The sequence below is a fragment of the Vulpes lagopus genome, chromosome 3 (assembly GCF_018345385.1).
Source record: "Vulpes lagopus strain Blue_001 chromosome 3, ASM1834538v1, whole genome shotgun sequence".
In the NCBI taxonomy this organism is placed as follows: Eukaryota; Metazoa; Chordata; class Mammalia; order Carnivora; family Canidae; genus Vulpes; species Vulpes lagopus.
Genome location: NC_054826.1, coordinates 158,967,072 through 158,994,014, shown reverse-complemented (window position 1 = coordinate 158,994,014; position 26,943 = coordinate 158,967,072). Strand labels below are relative to the sequence as shown.

General features: G+C 41.9%; 1 non-coding gene and 1 pseudogene across 1 annotated transcript; both read left to right on the top strand.

The window, feature by feature from the left end:
- The first annotated feature begins 9,637 nt into the window (after nt 1–9,637).
- On the top strand, nt 9,638–13,898 carry LOC121486389 (annotated as a pseudogene).
- A 9,846-nt stretch (nt 13,899–23,744) lies between these two features.
- LOC121488444 lies at nt 23,745–23,851 on the top strand. The gene has a single exon (XR_005987073.1). It is a non-coding gene; the product is annotated as a U6 spliceosomal RNA (small nuclear RNA).
- The last annotated feature ends 3,092 nt before the right edge of the window (nt 23,852–26,943 follow it).

The window sequence follows — 26,943 nt, the reverse complement described above, 5'->3', positions numbered from 1 at the left end:
CAGTGCACCATAGCTTGGACTCCAGGCCATCCTTAGGGCTTCTGATCACCTCTGAGATTCAGTTTGGTGAGAGTTGACAATAACCACTTCAATTTGTGCCGTGAAAACAGAATTGAATATATAAACATGAGATGAGGCATCTGGTTAAAGATAAGCAAATAATCTAGGATCACTTCTCAGATACCAGAAATGGCCCTGCATCACCAGTGATACTTAGGCAGGCAGAGGTGCCTTCACACCTGCTTCCTCACCCTTAACTCCATACCCAACTATCTAAGGAAATTTCGGGTGCCATAGCCCTCAGCCCACTTCATAGCCTAACCATGTTATATCAAGCAACCCAAACTCAGCTTTCCCACTAGAGACCATGCAAATGTAGCCTTGCTTAGTGTTGCCTTTTGTTTATCACTCTGGGCATCTATGGTCTCACAACTCCAGAGTGAAGAATCACTGTAGTCGCTATTCATTTCCATCTATCATGACACCTCAAAGAGATGTCCTTCACAATGACACCATCCTATTCTAATGCTTTACACAGTGTATTCTTTTGTCTTATTAATAATTTGACTGATGATGATAAAAGATGTCCTGAAATTCAGCTTGTGTGTCTGCAGTCCTGCCTTCTGGTAATTCCAATTATATCCAGATGTTTTTCTGCCCTTTTCACCTCCAAACACTCACAAGGGAAAACAAAAGCATTCTTTATTTTATCTTTTGCTGTTGGTGGTGTGTTATTTACAGAAAAGATGATTAGCTCCAGGTTTTCATGTGGTTTCTCCTTCCAAGTCCCTAAATTTATCATAAAAAATGGAACAGTATTGACCAGTACACATGTCAAAAGTAGCTTTCCCCACCAATAAATGACAAAAGTAAATTAAAGCCCTCTGACATTTCTTGTGATATGTACATAAAACATACAGTTTTAATAATAAAATTCAAAAATAATTAAAGACTTCTGACCAGGATGAGGAAAGGCTGAATTCACCCTTCTGCCTGAAACTACCAAGAAAATAAAATATGCAAAACATAGGTTTTCAAGATACTGTACACCAGGCAACAAAAGACAGTAATTTCTGAGAAATGGAAAACAAATGAGGTAAGCTTTATCACTGTCCCAGCTTACTACTTGAAAGAGTGTCCAAGCCATTTCTCAGGAAGTGGGAACCCAAATAAATTCTGGTGGTTACCCTGAGTAAAGAAGAAGAAGCTGGGATTCTAGAGAAACCAAGGTGATAAGAGTTGGCAAGACAGAGTACAAGACAGGAGAAAAATACACAGATGCAGAATTTTGTTGATTTGCAGAAGGTCCCACTAGAGTCTCTAGATGCTTATTAGCACACACATTTAGACCAGGGAAGCCGATACCTCAAAGGATTAGAGGGAACAATTTCCAGGTTCACATAGGGCCAGAAATAGAGCCCATTTTCATCAGCAAGACTGGAAAACCTCATCATTTATACAGTGCTGAGAGCAGTTCTAAGAAAGTTCTTGACTGAGTATGAAGTGTAATTAGCCTTATCCTTAATACTGCTCTGGTTCCAGCTAGCAAGTGTTAAGAACAAGTTGAAAGGATTAAACTGCTTCTAAGTAACTTAACTGTGTTCCAAAAAAATGTTTAAGACTATTTATAAAAATACAGATATATCCAGTACTCAACAAAGTAAAATTTACAACATCTGGCATTCAACAAAAAATGACTAGGAATGCAAAGAAGCAAGAAAATATAAAGAAAAATCAATTGATTAAGATCAATATAGAAATGATACAGATATTAGAATTAGCAGGCAAGGATATTAAAACAGTTCTTATAACTGAATATATTCAAAAAAGTTAAGTAAAGACATATATGTAAAAGACTCATGAAATTTCTAGACATGAAAATTGCAATGTATGAGATTGAAAACTACTGGATGAAATTAACAGTAGATAACTGAGAAAGAAAAAATTTGGTAAACTTGAAGATATAGAATCTATACAAATTGAATCTGAAGCCATAGAATCTATTCAAAGTGAAACACAGAGAGAAAACACAAGTAAAAAGGTGGTCAGGATAAGTCTCATTGGGAAGATGACTTTTAAGTAAAAATTTGAGGAAGACCAGGACATTGCCCCGTGGATACCCATAGGAAAACTACCCCAGGCATTACTAGAAATCATGGGTCTTGATATAGTAATTGTAAAGTAGTTAACACAGCATTTAGCATTAAATAAGCACCCAAAAGATGAAAGTTATCATTGCTGCTGCTGTTGTCTTTGTCAAACATCGACAGTCTGGGACAGTGGAAGGGGAAGGGAACTCATGTGTAAAATGGTTTCCTTTCACCAGATGCTCATCTAGGCGTTTTCATATATATATTATCTCATGTAACTCTTACAATAACCCTGTAATATGCACAATTCCATTTTATAAATAACAGAGCAGAGCCTTTGAAGGGTTGAAATATTTGTGCAAGGTCATCAAGAAACCAACACAGAAACATGATTTGACCTCAGGATTCTCAGTCTTTAAATCTCAAATACTTTCCACTACTCCACATTGCCCGCTGCCACAGATGGAATCTGAGGACTTGGGAAAGTTAAATGTTCCAAGCTCCCACACATTTCTGTTTTTCCCAGGAATCAAATTCTAACAGAGCTGCCATGATAAGTGATGCGGGAAATGGTGGGAATATAAAAAGGGCCCAGAACCTGCAGGAAACAGTAAAACAGTATGGAAATTCCTCAAAATATTGATCACAGGATGATGGCATGATCCAGCAATTCCACCTCTGGGTATACACTCAAAAGAAGAGAAAGAAGGGACTCAAATAGAAGTTTGTACAGCCTTGTTCGTAACAGCATTATTCACAATAGCCAAAAGGAATAAGCAACCCAAGTGTCCATTGACAGATGAAAGGATAAACAAAATGTTGTATACACATGTAATGGAATATTATTCTGCCTTAAAAAGGAATTTAATTTTGACATAAGCTAGAACATGGATGAACCTTGAAGACATGCTAAATGAAATAAGCCAGCCACAAAAGAACAAAAATTGTAAGATTCCTCTTATATAAGGTTCTTAGAATAATCAAATTCATAGCAAGAAAAAGCAAAATGGTTGCTAGGGGTTGGTGGAAGGAAAAAAGGGAACAAGTGTCTAATGGATAAAAAGTTTCAGATGGCGAAAATGAAAAAGTTCTGGAGATGGATGGTAGTGATGGTTGCCCAACAATGTGAATGTCCTTAATGACTCAGTATTATACCCTTAAAAATGATTAAAATGGTGAATTTCATATTGTGTATACTTCCCACAATAAACATATACACATTTCAAAACCCAGTAGACTATTGTAAGAATTGTGTTCACTCTTACAGACCTGCAGGTATGCTCAGATTTGTATGGAATTCAGCTGGTCTTGGCTGCAGCCTAAGAGAGATCCATTTTTCCTTTCATACTTTTTGGACTAGCAGCTCCCTGGGATATGTTTTTCTAGTGGTGAATGACAAAAGCATGAGGGAATGGGAGTACAAACACATGATGCCTCTTGAAGCCTTGGCTTTGAGCTGGCCCACTTTCACTTCTGCTAACAGTTCATTGGACAAAACAAGTTATATGGCCAAGACCCACATCAATGGAGCAGAGAAATATACTTTGGCTACTCTTGGAGAATCTATTGCAAAAATCACATGCCAAAGGTAGGGTTGTAAAAGTATACTATATGGAGGGTAAAGAATCGAGAACAAGAATCCAATCCAAACAGGCATAAAGGTATTTTTATATAGCTTTACATAAAAGACATACATAGCTAGCTCATTACTGATAAGTCACAGAATTGGAAAAACCTGGTTTCTAGCTTTAAAATTTCCAAACACTGTAAAATTCATTAATAAACTTAGATACAAAAAGAAGAATAAAACTTATAGTTCTTTTTTTTTTTTTTTGACTTTTGGAAAAATCTGAATTTTCTTTCATTTACTATTTTACACTTATGAGTTTCTCCAAAGACTGACAATACTCACGAATTAAAATAAACAATACTACAAGTAATCTAGAAAGTAAATCAGACACACTACGAATGGGTGGTTTTAATTTTCCAGAACTTACAAAGATACATTAGCATCATTTCAGGAGAGAAATTATTTTTAAATTCCATATGGCTCTGAATGAGATGGGCCATAGAGAAAAAATGGGTTGTATTTCCAAAAGATTATAAAACTAGGGGGAAAAAAACTTGGGATGTTGCTCCATCGCAAATGGAAGAATTAATCTTAAAAGAAAGAAAGGCAGGAAGGCAGAAAGAAAAAGAAAGGAGGAAGAGAAAGAAAGAAGAAAGAAAGAAGAAAGAAAGAAAGAAAGAAAGAAAGAAAGAAAGAAAGAAAGAAAGAAAGAAAGAAAGAAAGAAAGAAAGAAAAAAGAAAAGGATGTAAAACATGACACTTTCTGTTTAAGAAGGGGACTTTCATAAAATGCTTCCATTTCCCCAAAGTCATAAACAAAGAGAATCTCAGATCTGGCATATTCAAGCCAAGCAAGATCTTCTTCAGGCCTGAAATATCTATTTTCCACCTAGACTATCAGGCACCAGGAGTTGAAAAACTAAATCTGTGTCATCAGATGACCATGTCCCTATTAAAATACCATGTACTATATTGATAAAATGAAGTTCCAGATTGGGATCTGCTAGATACCCGACCTTTACCCTGAGGGGTATTTTTGGGACTGACATAATTCCCTAACAGTGGTGGTGCAACCCTTTATCTTCTCAATGCTTTGGACACAAAGACCATGGGATTAATTATATACTGTGAGCAACAATTCATGAATATTTAACACACTCATCTATACTTAATGAATAAATTTGCATTTTGACACTATTATTTAATGTGCTTTAAGGAAATACTGCTCATTACCTTTCAATTTTGTAGATTAGTTGAATGTAATCAGAATGATAAGGCAGGAGAGATATAGTATTATTTAAATAACATTGTTTTTTATGACTGCCTCTGCTTCCGTGAGTCCCCCCCTCAACCCTTTTCTTTAAAGCAAGTAGGTTTATTTTATTTTATTTTCATTGTTTTGTCTTAATCATTTTGCCTCCACGTTCCGTGCAGAAGGGAGTTTCTTTAGATTCATGGAAAAACAATGCAAATTAAATAATCAGTGTTTTGCTTCTCTCTGTGTGCTTTGTAATAGGGCATTCTCTCACACAAAATATCCCAATGCAATTGGCAGTAATTGTGTCCTGGGTGAGCAGGCTCAGCAAGGTTGCCACAACCTGCACAGCAAACAGAGGGAGCAATGAGCAGAGGTCTCCAACTTACCTGAGAAAAGTAAGACCCCAAAGAATCAGGGCTGAGAAAATCTGGCCAACTGGAGAGCATGCTGTTGGAGATAAGCTATCCTGGTTGTTCGTTCGTTTGTTTGTTTTTAATCCTTGACTCATGGTGAGGGCTTTTTCTCTCCTAAGCAATGGATCTTCTGTTTGCAAGGTGGGGCACCTAATTTACATATCTACTTCAGGGAGTTTGGGTATGAGAACATACCTGTAGCAATTCTATCTGCATGAATGTCCTGTGCAAAAGGAACATTCCAAAAGGAGGAGGACTTTACGACCAACAGCAAGACTCTTGGGAATCAGAACTAAGACTGCTTAACTAAGATGAAGGAAAAAGTGGACAAGAGCAAGAGGAACAGAAAAGAAAATCCAGATGCCAGACACTGAGCTATACACTTATATATAGAATTGCTTTTCATCCTTACCTTATGAGATGGCTGTCATTGTCCTATCGCCACCATCATCATCGGCACTCTATGACATTGAAACTGAAAATTATTTGGTTTAACACAGAGAGAGAGGAAAAAAAAAAAAAAAGCAAAAACACCCAAAAAACTAAAACAAAAAAACCCCTAGGACCTGAATCCAGGTCTGTTGGGACCTAAGATTCATGACTTCAACAGTTCTCAACTAATTGGGGTTTTAAAAGGCTTTGCCATCAAACATGCTAGGGTTGAGTTGAAATATGCCTTCCTCAAGGACACCTTCCTTGCTCCCCGGTCCTTGGTCGGGTTCCCTGGTAGTTACAGATATATACGATATTTATTTTCCTCCCCTTGCCTTCACATACTTGACTGCAACCCCAAGAAGGCAAGGACTGCTGTTCACTCACCATTCTAGTCCTAGCACCTAGCAGAGTGCCTGGCACGAGGTAGCCATTCTCTATTGGTATGTGGGGTGTGTGTGTGTGTGTGTGTGTGTGCGCACACACACACATGTGTGTTTCCTCATCTATAAAAACGTGGTGAAAAATACTTACGGTGAGAAGTGAATGAGATCATTGTAAGGTGACTATAACAGAGCCTGAAAAATAGAAGTATTTTTTTGTTGCTGGACTGTGTGTCTTTGCACGAGACACTCTGATGAGACCAAGTTATGGGAAACCCTGCAATTTCTCTGGATACCACTTAAAAAATTAAGTTTCACTAATAATCTATTTGAAAAGCAAATGCACTGCAAAAGCTCTTCCCAAGTCAATGACTTCACAGCCGGAGGGGGGCGATGACTACCACCGGGTTGCTGCATCAGAATCGGCCACTCAGGATGTGGCCTTTGCACCCTGGTTGGCACAGACTATGCTCCAGCAGGTGCTCCGGGAGTGGGGAAACGCCTCTCAATGAGCGCCTCTAAGGATGGGAGAGGGTTAGTTAGACCAATTCGTTGAGGTTTTTCCTATGGAAACATGAAGCTGGAAAACTGAACTTCCCCCCAGATACTCCCTAACCTAAGGGTTGGATTGGGGGTGGATTCTTTCCTTGAGGGAAGAAACCTTCTTTACTAAGCACTAGCAGCCAGTTTCGATCTTGCCCCCCCAAAGACCCTGAAGGCAGCCAGGACATGACAGGACAGGTCCGTACAAGGTTGTCCTAGACCCAAGGCCCAAAACTCCCTCCACCCTTTGGTTCCCCCACCTGAACCGTGTCCAGTCACAATGTCTGATTTAGTCTGTCGGTGGTTCTGCGATGAGATGACGTGATAACCTGAAGGCTCCCTGGTAACAGAAAGACTGCAATATATTTGAACTTGAGCCTTCCTCCCTTATGAGATTCCCAAGGAGACAACTGGGGTTCAAAGATGAAAACTCAAAGAAGGGTGGGCCGCGCTGACCTCTGCAGACTCCTCCCCATTGGGCCCCTGTGAACCAGGACACACAGGAGAGAGCAGACCCTGCACCTTCCCAGGGCAGCCAGCTCCCCAAGGGGAAGCACTAGATCTTACCTGTCTTGTTCCTTCTCTCCCACTCACCAACCAGTCAGGCCCTAATGAAAGACCCCAAGGAAAGCAGCTCAGAAAAGCACCCCCCACCACACACACGCTTTCCAGAAGTGCTGCAGCAAGACTGCCATGTGACAAATAGACGATAGAGAAGACGAGTTCATGGTCCACGTGGAATTTTGCATGCAGCCCCCTTCCATTTCTTGCTGGGGTTCACCAACGATACATCCCACAGGCACCCACCCCCACCCAACGTCAGCTCTCCTCTTCCTGACTTCCGTGGACCCAGTGAATCCTCTACTGGGGCTGCCTCTGCATCCTTGTTTTCTGACTGGATTTGGAAGGCAATTCATCACCCTCTCCGAATCGCTCAGTCTCGACACCTCACTACCAGATCACAACTTCTAGAAAATTCCTGCGGAGATGCTACTTATAACTAGATACTGTGAAGTATGCTAAATGTAGTTTCCAGAATTTTATCCAAACCCAAAAATCTTTCAGTGATGGGAGCAAACACCAAAACCTGCTTTGACACAAAGTACAATGAACCCTTGAACAACATGGGGGGGGGAGCACTGACCCTCTACGTAGCCAAAAACCCGGGTATACCTTCTCACTCCCCTCAAATTTAATTCCTAATAGCTTGCTGTTGACGAGAAGCCTCACCAAGAGCATAAACAGTCAATTAACACATATTTTGCGTGTTATATGTATTATACACTCTATTTGTATAATAAGCTACAGAAAAGAAGCTGTTATTAAGAAAATCATAAGGAAGAGAAAATACATTTACAGTACTGTACTGTATTTATTTTTAAGAATCTGCATATAAATGGGCCCGTGCAGTTCAATTTGTGTTGTTCAAGGCCCAACCTTACCACATTTCCTACTTTAAAATCATTCTTAATGTGATCTGTCAACATTTTTGTGGGGCGCCTGGGTGGCTCAGTCGGTTAAGCGTCTGCCTTCAGCTCAGGTCATGATCCCAGGGTCCCGAGATCAAGCCCCGCATCGGGCTCCTTGCTCAGCACGGAGCCTGCTTCTCCCTCTCCCTCTGCTGCTTCCCCTGCTTGTGCTCTTTTGCTCTCTCTCTCTCTCAGATAAATAAATAAAACCTTGAAAGAATTTTGTTTCTCTCTGAACTGACCTCCTTACTGAAAGAAAAAAAATAAGAGTTGGTCACCAGTGCCAGAGGGCACCTTCATGCTTGTGCGGTCTCTCGCTCTCTGTCTTCCTTCAGCAAGTCTTTCTTGGCTCCCCTCGGCCAGTTGAGGTGCCTGTCGCTGTGCTCCCACAGGACCCAGTGTACTCCTCAATTATTGCTCTTTCACTCGGCATTGAAATGATCTGCATATGTATCCAGCAGGCATACATGAGCCTTTTGGAATGAGGAGTTAAGGGGCAAGAACCACCTCCGCTTGCCCAGCCCCAGCATGATGTCTTGACACATAACACAATGAATACGTGTTGAGTTAATCAGTTAACTCGATGGCAATTTTAAAAAAATCTGCCTATATAGAGCGCTCTGCGATATGAGGCCCTTTATTATAAATCTTGGAAGAATGATAAAAACAATAATAACACCTTACAAGTGGATAGCTCTTGATTGCACCCTCAAAGCTCTTACTTCACCTGGTCTTTTCAAAATCCTTTAAGAAAATTAGGTAGACTGGGTACATTCAAGCCAATTGGACACTTGAAAATGTGACCAATTTCATCCTGTCAGAGTGTCAGAGCCCTATTCTGAGCCTCCAACTTAGAATCTCTCCCTCCGAAACTCCAAGGCTCATTCCAGAGCTTGCCCAGCCCTGACTGGGATGCCCTGGTCTCCCATAGTGGTAACTCCACCCTTCACCCCAAAAGAGACTTCTCTCTGAAGTCACAGAGTTCTTCTCTGTTTGCACAGACCCAGGCACTCATCTTAAAATCACTGATACGGAAATGCTGTTTCATCACCATCTATAAGTTTGTAATTAAAAAAAAAAATATTTACAAGGTGATGAGATCTCTTTCTAATTTTCAATTTCCTTTCCTGACAAACTGCAGATTTCAGTGAAGAGCCTTGGACAATCTATCTCTATTTTGATCCTAGACAAAACAGAAAGAAAATCACACGGGGGAGTGCATGACCTTTGATTCAGCCTAAATTATCTTTGGTGCCCGTGAGACTAATTGGGGGGGAAAAGTGCGATGTTATCCAAGTTCATCCTACCATGTTGGAAGGCAAAGACTCCCAAGATAAGAGCAAACTGAACTTAGGTGAAAGTTAAGACAGATAGCCTTTTTGCTTCTGCTGGCAAGCAAGGCTGGAGAATGTGAGGCATTTCTGCAGGTATTATCCTGAGTCCCTCTTCCAACTTTATAGGGATTGCAAGGCAATCGCCATGGAGGTGGCTGGGGCAGAAGCAGCACCAACGGCAATGATGTAGGTACCAGAACCCTGGGATCACTGGCACAAAGGTGTGTTCTTGAATTCTCACCTCCAGCCTTGGTTTCAGATGGTAACTCTCTTAGGGTCAGCGGAGAATGGTTTTGAGAGCCTTCTCATGCCCTCTTCATGCCCACTCCACCAGTCCTTCTGACAATTTTGGAAGCAGCCAACTCCACATCTTAAATCCCTTCTTGTTTAAGTGTTTAGAATGGGTCTGTCTCCTATATGAATCCTTGATTGACTCATTATCCTTAGCTCTAAAACCACATAGCTCTCCCTGTTAACTCGTTCAGCTGCTAATTCAGTCCCTCATTCTCCTCTTGAATCTCACCTCTCTTTGGGACTTGAAGCTGAGCATTGTTTACCATCCAGGGTCATTCAGGGCCAGAGGGTAGGATTGTTCCTCCCATAACCTTCACAGGGTCACCTTGGTGGGACAAGAACCAGTTCAGAAGTGAGTCTGTTGGGCAGGTACTCAAAGCAAGAATGTAATTCCCACCATACTAAGCATCCAGGGTGGATCTGGAAATTCTTCTCCCCAGCAAAGACGTTTTAAAACCATCCTTTAAAGAATTGACCTTGCAGGGAAGAACTAGTCTTCAACAAATGGCTACTGTAAGTTTTAGAAGACTAGGTCAATGTGGTGCTATTCTCAAGACCCGAGAGGTGGAAACAACCCAGGTGTTCATTGTAGATGAATGGATGAACAAAACGTGGTATATACATTCAACGGACTATTATTCAGCCACAAAAAAGAATGAAGTTCTGACACACGTTACCATATCGATGGCCTTGAAAACATCAGGGTGCATGAAATAAGCCAGACACGAAAGGACGGGTGTTGTATTATCTCACATATGAAATATCTAGAAGAGACTAATTCAAACAGACAATAGATTAAACGTTATCAGGGACTGACTGGGGTGAGAGGGAGAATGGTGCTTCATCACCTAAAGGTTACAGAGATTCTGTTTAGGATGATGAGTGTTTCAGAAGTAGACAGTGCTGTTGGTTATAAGGCACTGTTAATGTAATTAATGCCCCTGAATTGAGTTATACCTTAAGAAGGATTAAAATGTCAGATTTTCTATTGGATTTACTTTACCACCACCAAAACAACAAAAGATTCCATAAATGGCAGTTACATAAAAGAGTGTTTAGCTCCCTAAATGTTTCCCATAACAGTTCTGGGGAGAATGATGACGTAATGCATTTTCCACCAAACACATGGCCCGTACATCTGGAGACCTTCTCTAAATATGAGAATTCTGTTAGAGGTTTCCTTCCATTTTCACGACTCATGTTCTACTTCCTTGTGCCTCAAGCCAGTCTCTGTTTAACTTTGGTATTGGTCCCCACCCCCACACACACTGTCTCCTGGGTCTACACTCTTTCGTTTTGGGTCTCCTTGCCCTGCTGTATATGCACATCTTCTCTCCCTGGAAGTGACCCTGAACACCTCAAATCTTCTTTCGAATTTCCTTAGTCTGCTATTGAGGACCCGAGAAGAGCTAGCATGGGACAGAAAAGATGTCTTCAAAGGACCTTGGGAAATTAAAAAGGAAATTCCACATGGGTAGTGGATGCATTGCCTGTTCTTGTGTTGCTCATTTACAGGAGGGAGAAGAGGAGGATTAAGCAGCTAGAGATATTAACAGCCTAAAACTCTAAGCCGCAGCCTCAAGTCAGTAATTTCCAGCTTTGAATCCTTATTTGATGGTCTCCATACTACCCAAGAGCTCTCCTGACACTGTCTCCAACGTGAGTTCTAAACTGAGACTGCCATGCTGAGCAAGGCCAGAGAACCGCTCGCTCCCAGCTGGAGGTGGCATGCCTCCTTGTATTTCCAAGACAAGGCTTTATTTTTAAAGTTTGTAAAACCTAAGCTGAAATGCTGTACATGTGTCTCACAAGCAAAAACCAAAGGGAAAAAGAGATGATTGCAGAAGTCAGTCTTCTCAAGTAGAAACCATGCCACTAAAAAGTTTTCTTAAACTTATAATCAGCACCCCAAAATGGCCTTCAAAAATGTAGGAGGGTAACAATTCATTCAAACAAAAGGGACTAAAAAAAATTCTTTGCCTTAGAAAATGTCTTTCAATCTCTCTCAGATCAAAACACAAAGCCTTATTTGCTTATCCACCTACATATATATTTTTTTCAATCTTCATATCAGAATAACAATCATATCCTCATCATAATAATAACATAATAGCCCTCACCTAAATCTATCTCCAACAAAGCAGCTTTATCATTACATAGGCCAATGCTGGACCCCACCCTGGCTCCTGCAATATCAGTATCTCAAGGTTAAATAGGGTGTTAGTCATGAAATTCTTAAAAAAAAAAAAAAAAAAGAATGGTATTTCTTGAAATTCATCATGATTTTCATGCAACTGAAGGTAATTTTCTCCGGATTTGTAAGGTTTTCTAGTGCAGTATTCTATTCCCTGAACTTAAGGTGATCCCTGGGCTGCAAGATTTGTAGTTTGAACTGTGTAATCGCCTTTAACCAAGATGGCATTTTTTTTTCCACGTGACCCATTAATGTGGGATATGGTGGGAACCGCACGGCCTGCAAGCTGTAGGGTTACTGGGGCTACTTCTGCCTGGTTCTGAGGGGAGTCTAGTTTTCACCCAGCCCCTAAATTCACTTACCAAACACTGCCTGAATCATCATTTCGGAGTCTACATTTTATAAAACTTACTAAACTGCTAAGTTGTAATCTTGTGAAATAAATCTTTTCTGAGAAGTTTTTTTTCTGCTTAAATTAAAAAAAACTTATGACACTTCTCTTCTTCTATCTGACTTCACCCTGTTCACAACCTCTAAACTAATTAAGGAATTATTTTGCATCTTCTTCCTCTGAGAGAACAGAGTGCCTTTGTATGACAGAGACACCATTCAAAAGTGATATGTGACAACCCTTATTCCATTTTAAGTTACTAAAACTTGGGGGAGGGGGAACCTTCAAGACAACAAATACACCCAAGGGAAAATCAGAGGTGAAGCATTGGTGATGGACACTAATATAATAATATTATATTAAATATAATTAAAATCATACTTTAGGTCCAGTAAGTTTGTGCAGAACTAGAAAGACCTTGAAGGTCATTGAACATTTTCAATGACCAATTTCTCTATTTTGAAGAAGGGAGATGCTGGGGCCCAAGAAGCTGAAAATCCTCTGGATCTCTGTCATGAGGCCTTTCATGGATACAGGCCTGCTCTGGAAGGTGCATCTCTTGCTTCTGACCCCCTTCCGTGATGCCTACTGTTGGCTGTGTGATCCCAGAACAAAAGGAAGACATGATAGACAGAAGTGGACCAAGAGTGAGCCTTTCCCTTACCCTCAAAGATAAACAGGTCACCTTGGAGGTGAGATGGCCTTTTGCATACCAACGTGGTTTGATAAGTCAGTTCTGGTCAGGGATGCAAAAACAGTTTCCAGTCATATTTCTGGCATCCTCTGCCCTGGCCCCTCCATATTTCTTTGGCTAATTTTTCCTACCTCAGTTCCCAAAAGGCCAGAAGACAAGTAGGCAGCAAAGCATTTGCTTGCGCTCATAAGAAAAATAATTAAAATTCACCCTGTTGTTGAGTGAGATCGACTGATGAGAAGAAAGATCAGCTTCCTCTCTCTTTTTCTCTTCCGGTCCGAGGCGCTCGGGGGTAGACCCCAAGTTCCTGAGGAACATGCGCTTTGTCAAGAAGCACAACAAGAAGGGCATGAAGAAGATGCAGGCCAACAATGCCAAGGCCATGACTGTGTGTGCTGAGGCTGTCAAGGCCCTTGTCAAGCCCAAGGAGGTTAAGCCCAAGATCCCAAAGGGCGGCAGCCACAAGCTCAATCGACTTGCCTACATCACTCACCCCAAGCTCGGGAAAGGTGCTCGTGCCCGCATTGCCAAAGGTCTCAGGCTCTGCCGGCCAAAGGCCAAGGCCAAGGCTCAAACCAAACCAAGGCCCAGGCTGCAGCTGCGACCCTGGCTCTGGCTCCTGCTTCTACTCCTGCTTCTACTCCTGCAGCGCAGGCTCCCAAAGGTGCCCAGGCCCCCACAAAGGCTCCAGTGTAGAGGCTTCTGCCTGCCAGTGTGAGGACGAAAGGACTGGTATGAACCCTGGGCTTCTGTCTGCATGGGCCTGGTGTCCTCCTGTGCTATTTGTACAAATAAACCTGTGGCAGGATCTGTCAAAAAAAAAAAAAAAAAAAAAGGAAAGATCCGTGACACCTTGGTCTGTCTTTCATACTCACGGCAAAAAAAAAAAAAGAAGAAAGATCACTGCTAGAGCAATCCGGGCAGGGGTGTGTGTGTGTTTGCGTGTGCATGTGTGTGGTATTTTATAGTGTTCAAATTGGGCTCAACAGCTCCATTTCTTGCACCAAGAATTGCATTACAGAGTGTTTTACTAACATAGTTATAGTGGGTAAGAAATTTGGTGGAGTTGATAAATTTCATGGATCCTGGGAGCTCAAGAAAGAAAAGAAGAGGGGGAAGAGGAAGAAGGGGCTGCGGAGAGAGGGAGAGAGAGAGAGAGAGAAAATTTCTCAGATTTGTAAATCCAAGAGAGATCTTAGTAATCCTTTTCTTCCCTGTTAAATACTGAGTGGAGTGCTCAGCGAGCACTGTCTCCACCCGTACTGTGGGTCTGCCTTACGAGTGGACAAGCTCTTACGCTACTTGATTAAGACAATCTCCTTGGGTAGGTTATTCAACCAAATGCTGGCTTCCAAACCATGATGGGTTTGTGTTACAGCGATATTCCACAGCGATCATTTTTAACCGGCCTTTAAAACACGAAGCAGGCCTGGATTAGCTCACCTGATGAATCTCAGGACCGTAGGTCCCCTCAGGTTGGAGTCATTGTGTATCCGCATCTGGTCCACTCAGCAGGGGAGACTGGAGCCTTGGTCTGTCTTTCATACTCACGGCAAACAATCATCTCAAGTGGGATTCTTTTCTTCCAATATTCATGGAAACTAATTTTAGACTCATTTGGTATTCCACTGCTAAACACAAAGGAAATTCCAGGCCCACAAGGAGGATGGTCCGAATGACTAAGTTCCTACCGTCTTCCTACATGCATTGCTCTGATGTGATTCTTTACTATCAAAAACATCATATTTCTGTTCCAGAGATAACATGTAAAATTAAGAATGCCTTTTTTTTTCTCCCAGATTAATGAAAGATATTGAAAATGGGAGCTGACTGTCCAAATGGAAACTGCATTGCCTTTGGAATGGAAAGTTGGGCTTGGACTCTGTCTTTCCCTCATTCAATAACTATCTACTGACGGCCTATTGTTCCTCAGGCACTGTGCCAGGAGTTTGGCCCTTTCCAATCATAGGATCTGGGTATGCGATTTAACACTTCCATGCTTTATTTAAGCCAGACCCGTTTTGCAGTGCCACACTGCCCAACTCTACGTGGCCACCCAATATCAGAACTCCCAAAGCCACCCTTCCTGCAAAGATGTGTGCCTTCTTTGGCCAGTGGCTTATCTGCAGAATAAATACAGGCCTAGGTCAGCCCACAGGGGCAATTCCTGCCCTTGAATCTCTCTTCCAAATCCCCCAACGCATACTGTAGACAAACAGAGAGTGGCTCAAGATGGAGAGAGGTAGGATCCTTTTAGTCCCTAAATATCTAGAGTCTAAGTCAATATTCCCCTTTTAAAAGTCAGAAAAGAAACTGACTGGATAGATGGAGAGCGAATCATCTGTGCACATGGAAAACTCTCAAATGCCTGCCTGTTTATCCTCAATGGTCATGGAAACCTCTCTAGAACTGGGGCCATTACTATATATGTGACTCTAGCCAAGTCACTTAACACTCCCAGGTATTTATTGAGCTTATTGGTGTTATCATCATCATCACCATCATCATCATCGTTCTCATCCTCATCTGGACTTCCTGGTCAGAAAGAGCATTATTGAAAGGCTCTACTTTCAGGCTTTCTAAGACACCTTGTAGGGGTAGTCAGACTGCCAGGGTGAGGTGTGAAACTCCATCTTTCATTGGTGGCTCTCTCCACCATAAAGAGGCAGTCTGCCAGCTAGAAGTCTACCTGTGTGAATGCCTGCCTGAACCAGTGCGGAGACCTGGGAATGAATGGGAGTTATAGCAAGTGTACACAATCAGCCCCATTAATTGAGCAGAACCAGGGCTCCTCATTCTTTTTTTTTTTTTTTTAAATAAATGACAACTAGGCTGGTTAAAGGGACATGACCAAGAAAGCCCTAGAAGCCACCACTTCAAGACAATTCCAAAAGATAATTCTCTGGCTGTTAATGGTATGTGGAAGGGGTGGGGCATTAGTGCTTCACCGCCCTTTAGATTCTGGGATGTAGAGTTCCAAGCCCCACTACTGTTCTAAGAAAATTCCTCAAGAGGCCACAAAATTGTCCTGGACCAGTTGCACACTCAGGCAGTATTGGTAGCTAAGAGCCAAGAGGAGAGCATTTCCAGCTTCCAGCTCTATGACGATGACATGAAAATTCATTTTTATAGAAGGATGGTGTCAGGGGCATTGATGGTCAGAGCAGAGGGTCCTGAGCTCCTCTCCATCTGTCCAATGAAGCTTCTATTTTCAATCTGGCAGGTGAAGGGGTTATAACATTTCCTCAGTTGTATTGAATATTTGCCAAACATTGGTTGTCGGTACAGCCAAAAGGATGTTCCTGGAGCTAGAAGGTCATAGTGTGATGTCCATTTCTCCCTGCTAGAGACCAGAAAGAGTGTCTTAGAGAATGGAATCAGAGGAAGGGTACAGCACAGTAGGATCCCTGGTTCTGCTACACAGCGTGGGCAGCCCAAGCCTACTATGACAAAAGTGTGTATAGCCCCAAAACTCTTACAACTTAATGGGACTTAATGTCCAGGCTCGTTTTTGGTACATTAAAAACCAGTTTGTCAGGCTTGAAAATTAACAAGGCTGACATAAAATATTTTAGATTGATTGACAAGAAGAAAGATTTCACGTGGGAGATTTGGTAACCTATTGAACCTGTCTCTTCATGTAACAGCCTTTTGCTTTTTTAATAAACGTTGGTTCTAGAAGAGACTGTGAGGGCAACCCACACACACAGGCCCTTGCCTAAACGAGGTATCACTTAAAAATGTCTGGGCCACCTAATCCTTTCTCAGGGAATCTGTCCAAGCCCACAGTCTCCGCCAGTGAGCAGAGCCATGTTCTGTACCACCTGACACAGCTGTAGTCCAGGGATGAGCATCTTTCTCAAGGGCAGTCCAAACTAAAGAGACCAAGGACCCAAGATTTATGCGGCCAGACTCAAAGAGTTTAGGTGAGCTGGGCCAAAAAAAGTTTCTCTAGAAATATTTGGACCCAGGACACTAAAAGGCTATTTTAGTTATGTAGGCCACTGCACATAGAATGCTCCAGGTTCAGGGTGACCCCAGGGAGTCAGGCATAGACCATGAGGGAGCTGAGGAAGGTGATGGTGAAGAGGGAATGGGAGCAGGTAAAAGGAGAAGGACGAAAATGCTGCCAGGAGGAGGAGGGAACAGACGAGAGTTCGGAGCTATGCCGACTCCCCCGCCGCTCCCGGCTTGCACATCCCTCAGGCAGCTCCTCTTCTCTTGCAACGATGCTGTACACAGATGCTGCATTTCAAATACCACCTCTGGTCACTCCAGGGAGAGGCTGGCATTTGCCAGGCAGCGCATCTGGAGGTCTTTGGAGGCACGTTTCTCTTCCAGTTCCCAGCTAGATGCGGGTGTCTTGTCTCTTATGCCACAACATTTTATTTTCCATTCTTTACCAGCAGGAACTGCTTAGGCTTGCACACTCTTGACATTAAATATATGGTACATGCTTCCAGGTCAGTTGGTGGAAAGTAGTGGCCTTTACCCCAGAAACTGATTGTTTGATCACAGACTTATTAGAGTTGGAAAATATCACTTTTGGAATGATTCTTTGCTGCAGTCTCAACAACAGTCTCATTTTTCTTCCTGAGGGACACATTTTCAAGAGCCAGATGGTGCATATGCTGCAGCAGAACTCTGCTTCCCCCCCACCACTACCCCGCCTAGATTCACTTCAAACACTTTCTTTTCATCCAGAGAAAATATTTATGCGCATTTGTTTAGCACTATCCCAAATATCTCACTTGGCCCTCAAGCAATGAGGTGATGGAAGTACATGAGGTATTATTTCTCACAAATTTAAAATTAGAGACCAAAGCCACAGAGATACAGTGACTTGCAGAAAACACACAGCAGGGACACAAACGGTGGAGACCTGAATCCAGGCCTTCTGATGCACATCCAGGGTCCTGTCCACCACAACAGAGGACAGATCTGATTTTATTTTCTACCAAACTTTTTCCGCTGCATTAAAATCCTAAACAGTGAGATCTCGTTGAACCAAGTCCTTCGCCTATCTTCAGGGGACACGCACACACATGCTGGAAAGAAGGGTGTATCCTGGAGCTCCTCCCTACTCACCTGTTGAGGCCAACAGAACTCAAACCCAAGACCCTTAAAGTCACTACGCCAAAAATCATTAAAGTGTTCATAGTGTTAACAGTAGTATTTTTCAGCCATTCATGTATGTAAAACATACTTACTAAGCATCTGCCAGGTGCCAGACATTATTGCACCTGCTGGAGGTGAATATGTGAGTAAAATGAGACAACAGCTCTGTCTGCGTGGAACTTGCGTATGTGAGGGAGGACAAAGGTAGTAAGGAATTGCATGAAGCCACGTGTGATTAGTGCTCTGGAAAGGCCAACAGCACAGTAGCAGCTTGTGACAGGGCGACCATACGTGTCTGGGGAAAGCGATGTTTGGGTGGAGACTGAGTGAGGTGTGGAAGGGAGGCCTGTCCAAATACGGGGCCCGAGAGCTCCAGGTAGAAGGAACAGCAAGTGCAGAGCCCAGCTGGGAGAATGCTTTGAGTGTTGGAGGAAGAGCAGGCCAGCAGGGCCGTAGCTGCCTGTTGAGGGGACGAGTGGGAGGGAATTAAATAATGTGACCTCTTCCCATCACACTTAAAATGAAATCCAGTCTCGACCATGACCTGTGCGATCCGGCCTGCGTAGCTCTCCCCCTTCATTTCTCTGCCTCCTGAAGTCTGCTCCACCTAGAACCTTCCCATCTTAATGCAGAGCTGCTCGGCCAAACGCCTTGAGTCACTTTGCACGCTTCTCTTTCTCTTGCACACCACACCCCACCTATCAGGTTATCCTATTGGCAGTACCTCCCAAATCCATCTGGAAGTAAACTTCTGACCACCTTCACGGTCCTATTCTGGTCTGAGCCACCACCACTGATGCTCACTTCACTGCAGTAGCCTCTCACACATTTTCCCGTACGTTCTATTCTTGACACAGCTCTCAGGCAGAGCCTGTAAAAATAGAAGTCACATTGTGTCATTTCTCTGCTCAAAACACCCCAGGGGCTCCCAGTTTCCCTTAGAGAAGAAGCCAAAACTCTTGTTCTTTTCTGTGCTTCTCCAACCCTGTCCTCTACTCTCCTTCCACTGTACCTGCTCCAGCCACCTCGCTGGGCCTCGAACATGCCAATTATATTCCAACTGTGGGGCCTTTGCATTGGCTCTTTCCTCCACCAGAAGCGACTTTCCTCAAAATAGTCCTGTGATCAGATCCCTTTCCTTCTTCAAGACTTGACTTAAATTCCATCTTTTAAAATTACTACTCTTCCTCTATTTTACTGATACTCTCTATCCTATTTAGCCGGCTCTTTTCTCCTCCGTGGTGTCTACCATCTTAAACATTTAGCTATTATGCTCAATTTGGTAGTCTGTCTCCCTCAACCACAATTTAAGTTCCTTGAAGGCAAGGGTTTTTGTTTGCTCCCTGATGCATTCGCATGTCTAGAATAGAGGCTGGCAAGTAGTAAGCGCTCCAAAAATATGTATTAAATGGATGCAAGAATGAGAATATTGTTATTAAATGTTGTCTAATTTCTACTCCAAATATGTCCCAAAATGTAATACTAAGCAGTCATGGAAACTACTAGAATATTTAATGACTCGGAAAGCTATTTACAATCTCATGCTAAAATTTTTACAATCAGGTTTCAGAAAAGCAGGTACGGTATGATTCAATTTTTATTTAAACAATGTATATATTTGCATTAAAAAGGACCAAGAGGAAATGTTTATTTAACAAATATTTCGGAAGCAGCGACTCTATAACAGGCGTTGTGCTAGTCAAACAATTCCTGGGGGCAGATTATAAATGGTTTTTATTCTTTTTGCTTACCTGTATTTTCTGTATTTCTAAACTAGTGATATACTAATCTCACATTGGAAATAATTAGTGGTTTTTTGTTTTTTTGTTTTTTTTGTTTTTATTTTTACTTTTTTTGGCTTAGGCACTTTTGAGCCATATGACGTCAGGCAGCACATTTTCAGGATAAATGCATACTGGTTTGCTACAGTACTAATAGAAGAGGCTACAAATGGAGTTCTCTCTTAAATTCCACTAACTAGTGAGAATCCCAGATCTCACTGCCTGTTCCAACAATTGCAGGGACAGCTGTGACATCCACAGTCAACATTCCTCAGCAACCAAGGAGATATTCTAGGCAATTTGTAAGCTACCGGGATAAGAGCAGACATTTTACCATTGCCCACCATCCCTGGTCTCTCGGCATTTTAATTGCTTGTTAGTAAGACACTTTGGAAAGCGTTGAGCATGAAAGAGACAATACACAGTAAATTCTAGTATAATTTTCTTGTATTCATTAAATCACTGCCAACTTGAACATGATTTCCTTCGTACAGATACGCTATCATTTCTAAGAACAGTAAATTCTGTGTACAGGTTTGAAGAGCAAACTTTACCTGGAGTTTATTCCCTGGAGGTATTTCTACAACGTGCTATTTGAAGATTCCTCTATTTCAATTTTTAAAAACCTCCATCTGCAGATGCTGTCCTAGGCTGTGACATTCTCGGCATTAGAGTTGGACAGATGTTTCTCAATGCTGATTTTTTTTTCACTGTCACTTTGTGCTTTGTTATATCAGTCAGATAATGAAATGCTTAATTAGCTCTTCCCTTTTGCCCCAGGGTCACTTTATAAAAAGGTGAATTGAGAGCTGTGAAAATGAAATATCCCCATTTGGCATGCAGGTATCTAAGTCTAGGTGTGTCCCCTGTCCATCTTTGAACACTTGAAATACTCATGCAGGGATGTTTCTGGTTAGACATGAGGCAAGGTTGCTGGGGATGGTGGCCACATCATGTCTCTTTCCCCAGCAGCCCAAATATCACTTGTTTTATCTGCAAATAACCAAATGGGACAAATGAACAAGAGTGGTCCTGGTTTCTGGGAAATTCACACTCAGCTGAACCAGTTTGAGCCAAACTTAGAAGTTCGGGCTCTCTGGTAACATCAGTCATCAAAGTCTTCAGCCTCCTGACCCGTACCAAGTTGAGCAATTCGATGGAATTGTCAATAGCCCTTTTCCAGATGGTTCTTCTGCACCAGATGCATTTCACATGGTCAGGTGTAATCTAGTGCCTCAACTCCTCTAATGTTAAAAAGGAGAAATTAGTTTTCTTCTCCCCATTCCATCAACCCTGCACCCCCCTGGCTCCAACCCTTGCAGTTTGCTCATTATATAAGTGATGTGCTCACCCAGCCACCTGTTCATATTTCCTTTCCTGTTTAGCCTCTTTGGCCTAGGAGTGAACAAGGGTTTTTTCTGAATAGGAGGATACTCTATCTGAGGTCAAAGTGGGATTTCAAGTGTGCTGTTTTTTTTCCTCCCTTTGGCTGGTTGATATTTATTTGCTCAGGGAAAAGCTAGCAGGCAAATCAGCTGACATATTGCTTGAGGTGACCAGCTGAAAAATAAGACCTTCTCAGGATGTCGCTGCAACTACTATTTTTGTCTAGAAGAGACATTCTGCTAGTAAGGATGGCAATTTGGTTGGGTTAGGAGGCACCACGGGAAACAAGAGCTCAATGCTGATCACTGTTATACAGACCAGGGGTGATGGCGCATGCGGTGATCAGTTGATTGCATTACTGTATGAGTGCATTCATTTAATGTGGTCAAGGTCAAGGAGGTCTGCTTCTCGGTGGTGCTAGACAGGAAACTCAAAATATTATGTATGTCGGCAACAAGTGCCATGATTGATTTTTGTTATGGAATTAATCTGTCAAGAGTCGCAGTTTCAGGTTTGCTACCGTGAGTTATATCTCCGGTGCAGCTGGAAGACACAGTGCCAGAGAGAAGGGCTAGGCTGTCGTTGGCTATTTGCCTCAATCAGAGCTTTGTGAAGTGCTTGCTGCTGCTGCTGTTGATAGGGAGGTAGACGTGAGGGCTGCCAAACATCATTCCATTTAAAATGCAATGAAAAAACACCCCTCTGTTATGGCAGCCAGACCAAATGTGGATAGATGGTTGGGTTGAGTTGCTTAATCTCGGGGTGCAGCTCTGGGTGGAGCTCAGGTGGCTGCATGTAAACAAATCTCATGTTTAGAAAACAGTTGGAATTTTACTGGCTGATGACGAGTCATTAGACAAAGAGTTTACATGACGTATCTTAGACGTATGGGAAGCCCCTGTGAGGTGGGAGGGAGGGGTGAATTGGCCTTTTAGAAGGAACACTGAGACAGTAGCACACAAATGGACTGGGGACAGGGAGGACTGGGGTAGGTGAGAACAGTGAAGAAGCCGTTTGCGTTAGGGAATTGTTGCATTACCTCAAGGTGTGGACATCCAGTAGGGCTGCCACTGGTGTGACCCCCAGTGAAGTTCACTCTTCAGGGCAGGGGAAGGTATTCGCCACGGCCCAAAGCAGTCATCTTTCATTCTGTATACATCACACTATAAGATCATTTCTGGTATCTTCTGAGATAAATTTAATTTTGATTCCTATCCACCTCTCCTTTCTGTCTATCCCTGCTTCTCCTAGGGGTTCAAGTGCTGGCTTGAGGGGAGCTATTTTCTTTTGAGAGTTATAAAAATGATAGTATGAAGAATTGTTCAAACATGTTATTCATTCTTATCTTCAAAAGGATGATCAAGATCTTTTTTTTAGAGAAACATGGGTTTTGTCATTATTGTTTTGTTTTTCAAAGATGCTCCAGCCAGTGCTCTCAACTGATTGACAATTTCAATCCCTTAAAGTCAGGGAATATAGAAACATAGGATCATAGGATCTCAGAGGAAGCAGATCCCTTTTTGATTACCCCACCGAACCCATCCAAAGCATGAATTCCTCTGCAAGAATCCCTCCAAGAAATACTATCATTAATAATGTCTAAAGCTTACATAGCACTAATGTGCTTTACATGTGTTAATTATTTAATACACACAACAACCATATGGGGCAGGTGTGCTTTCATATTTGGTTTTACACTGAGGCACAAAAAGACACAGCTTGTAAAAGAGGTAGGCCTGGGATTTCAACCCAGGCAATCAGTCTCCAGGACTCGTGATTACCCATTATGCTCTACAACCTTCAGTTCAGTTTTCACTTGAATACTTCCAGGCATGATGGGTTCACTTAGCCTCAGAAACAGCCTATTTCATTCTTGTCTGTTCTGGTGGCTAGACATGTCTTCCAATGACCTAAAGTCTTCTTCTCTAATATTTCTACCTATATAGCCCTCTGGAGTAGTAAGAATGTTTCATTTGTCTGTTGCCAAAAGTCTTTTCCTGGGAATTTAAATTTGTCCTCCAAGACTTAATCCATATATCGTTGTAAAGTTTCTGTGTGTGACAGTTAAAGGCTGGTGTATTTTTTTTTCTTTTACAAGTTCTGTTGATCCCATTCTGGGGGTGGTGATTACTCCTGCATTTGTGGGTTTGATGATAGGGCAATTTCTTTAAGTCATAGGAGTAGAACTTTATATTTCATTATTTCACTTCTTTCAAGATTGAGCCTCTTTGCTGCAACCTATTAAAATCTACTGCCATATTAAATATTGCTCATTAGTCCTGGTTTCACGCTATAATTTAATAAAACATGAAGAAATCAAGGTTCAGGGAACTTTCGTTGCCCAAGGTTTAAGTAAGTGGAATTTGCCCCCAGTTCTCTTAAAAAACGCACGCAGTGCTCGCTTCAGCAGCACATGTGCTAAAATTGGAATGATATAGAGAAGATCAGCATGGCCCCTGTGCGAGGATGACACGCAAATTCACGAAGCGTTCCGTATTTCTGAGCGTGCTCGTCATAGTGAGCACCAGGTGATGCATGGTGACGCATCAACAAAGATATTTGTTGAACTACTATATTGTACACCTGAAACTAACACTGTATGTTTACTAACTAGAATTAAAATAAAAGTTTAAAAAGCTAAAAAAAAAAAAAGAAAAGAAAAGGAAGCAAATGAAAAGTTTGGTATGACATAATTATATGTGTATGTGTGTGTATGTTTATTTACTTCACTAGACAAGAGAAGAAGGATAAGAGAAATGTATACAAAGATGATGATTTTGGACTATTTTTTTAACCATTAAAAATGAGCCATTTGAAAAAGAAAAAAAAATGCATGCAAATCCGATTGCTTGCTCTCACTTATCAGATCTACTTTTCATTCCGTTTCTGGCTTGCCTCACTTTGCAGCCCTGCCCTCCCCACTAATGCAAAAGGGGCATGACTACAGAAGATTTCCTGTCTCGGCAACCACCTCACTCTCTATTCCTCATTTTTATTTGACTTGAATTGTGAGAAAAGGTGTTGTCCTGATATATTGCCTAATCATAGTGTAGCTTTTGGCTTGATACTGATTCTTTTTAGCCATCTTAACTGTATTATCTGTGATTATGGTTTTTTAAAAAAACTTAATTAAAGTCATGATGAAATTAATTCACTGCTGTGCTAATGTTCAGAAAAAGAAGTATTCCAGAGACCGATGTGAATTAGTAGGAGGGGTTTTAAAGCTCTATTATTGCTCTAGGGGATGATACAAAGTCAAAACTGCTAGCATTATTTTTTCAAGACAGAATGATGCTCAGAAAGATGTTTGCAAGTTGTATCACCTAGATAAAAATATGCAACTGTCAAGCAGTAAGACAGCCTGCACGAAGAGGGAAGGGCGTGGTGAAGGGGGGGATCACCTCAAAGATCACTGTGAATCCGAAAAATAAGGACGATGATAGGGAAGAAAAAAAAAATAGAGATGAAACTCTCACTGTAGGATCTAGAGATAATTTCTAATCTTCTCCAATTTTTCCCTCCTTCCCCTCTCTCCCTTACCAAAACACATGTGCAGACAGAGGTCATTCTTTACTATCATTTTAGAAGTACCTGTCTCCATTTTCATCCTAAATCATTTTCTGCACAGCTTTGTTTCTCTAATCAACTTAACGAGATACTATCGGGAACCAACTGTGATCTCACAACTATGCTAGTTACTCTGAAAGATTCATAGAAAGATAACTACAGTATTCTTTTTAGAATTTTAAATCAGTTGGTAAGAAAAACTATAGAGCGGGGGAAACAGCCCTCCTGCTGATATATTCAGTATATCATCCAGGACTAAACCCATCACGCTAGATACGTATGCTCTAAGGCTCCAGGAATTTATTCATTTATCCTAAAGACATTCAGTGACTGCCTTGCACGGGTAGGATTCTGGCCGAGGCTTAGAGAAACAGGGATGGATCAGGTATTTTCCATGACCTCAGGGGCTCAGAAGCCACTGGGAGCCACAGAACCATAAATGGATGATTAGAAATCACCATGGTTGGGCTTTGTGTTGGGGCTGGAAAGACAAGTAGAGTTTTACTTACGCAGAGCACAAGGGAGCTGATAAGATGGCACAGTTCAGCTCAATAAGAGGACAGGAGAAATACAGGCAGGTGGAGAGGCACACATCCTGGCGAGGGAAGTGACTTTTTACCAGGAGGGGAATTGTAGGGGAATGAGGAACTCACCCTGATGGGGGATTTGTCAATGAGGGTATTGCTAGGATGCTGGGCTGGGAAGGGCTGTAGCAAGACACTGTGTCATACTCAAAGGGACGCCTAAAGCATTTTTATGACTATTTTACATGTACATGTGTTATTTTATGACCTTGTTTTATACCCACACCAACCTTAATATGTTCTGCTCCCTACATTCTATCCCTAGCATCTCTAGGATCCAGAGCAAGACATCCAATATGCTTAGATATTTACAGTTTATAAATCAATCTAACAAAATATTAAATGAAAACTGTTCTATCTTTCTCCCCTGACAAATACATCTTCCTAACAACCTGGAAGATCAGTTTCGAGTCTAAAAGTTTGTGGAATCTTCCCAAGTTTCAGGCTGAAATCTGGTGGTTTGGGGAAATCCACTGCCCATTCTTTCCACTTCCGATTCCATCCCACACTGTAAGATGTTCAAGTATATCTGGACACTTCTGTCCACTTGCCGAGCTCTGTTACAGCTCCCCACCCACCCACACACAACCACCCACTGGCCCATCGAGGGCCTAGAGGAATGTTCACTTGAGGTGTGGTCCACTCTTGGGAGAACAAGTTTCAAGAAGAATTGTGCATACGCCTTAGTGATGGACTTGAGCCATGAATTATTGGTACCAGAAATATGACCTAGAGTAGGGGTTGGAGGGGATGCAGATTCCTAGTGGGTCTGTTGCTTGGCCCCTGGCACTCTACCCCCATAAGGGGGCATGGACAGAGAAGGGCCAGAGTTGGGTTCCTACCAAAGTGCAGCAGACAGAGAAAAGGCCTCTCTGACCCAGGTCTCAGAGCAGTATATCCCTCATCCCACCTTGTACTGATCGAGTTATTCGAAGTCCTCTACCCTTCTAATGACAGTCTTGATGTTTAGAACTAAGGTTTCATCATGCTGATGTTCCCAAAGCTTACAATAAGACGACTTCTTCATTTAACCATTAATTTTAATCTCCCTATGAAGGCCTATCTATTACAGCCATCTTCCTCCAGATCAGAGACAACTAGTTTGTGTCTGTGTGTTTGTGTGTGTGGGTGAGAGGCAGAGATAGAGAGAGAGAGAGAGAGAGAGAGAGAGAGTATATAGGAGGAAAGAGTGAGATAAGAAATTCACCTTTCTTACAGGCCAAACATGATGGATTATTAATTATCAAACATCAAATACTTCACAAACTTCTTCAGCTCCTAGTTCACCACATATTTCTTTACCAGTATAGGGAATACCTTTTTTATTTTATTTATTTAATTATTATTATTATTATTATTTACCACTGAGACTGGAAAAGGAGTAAAAGAATACAATGGAGGCAAGGAAAAAAGTCCTATTCCTTCTGGCTTGCAAGGAAATG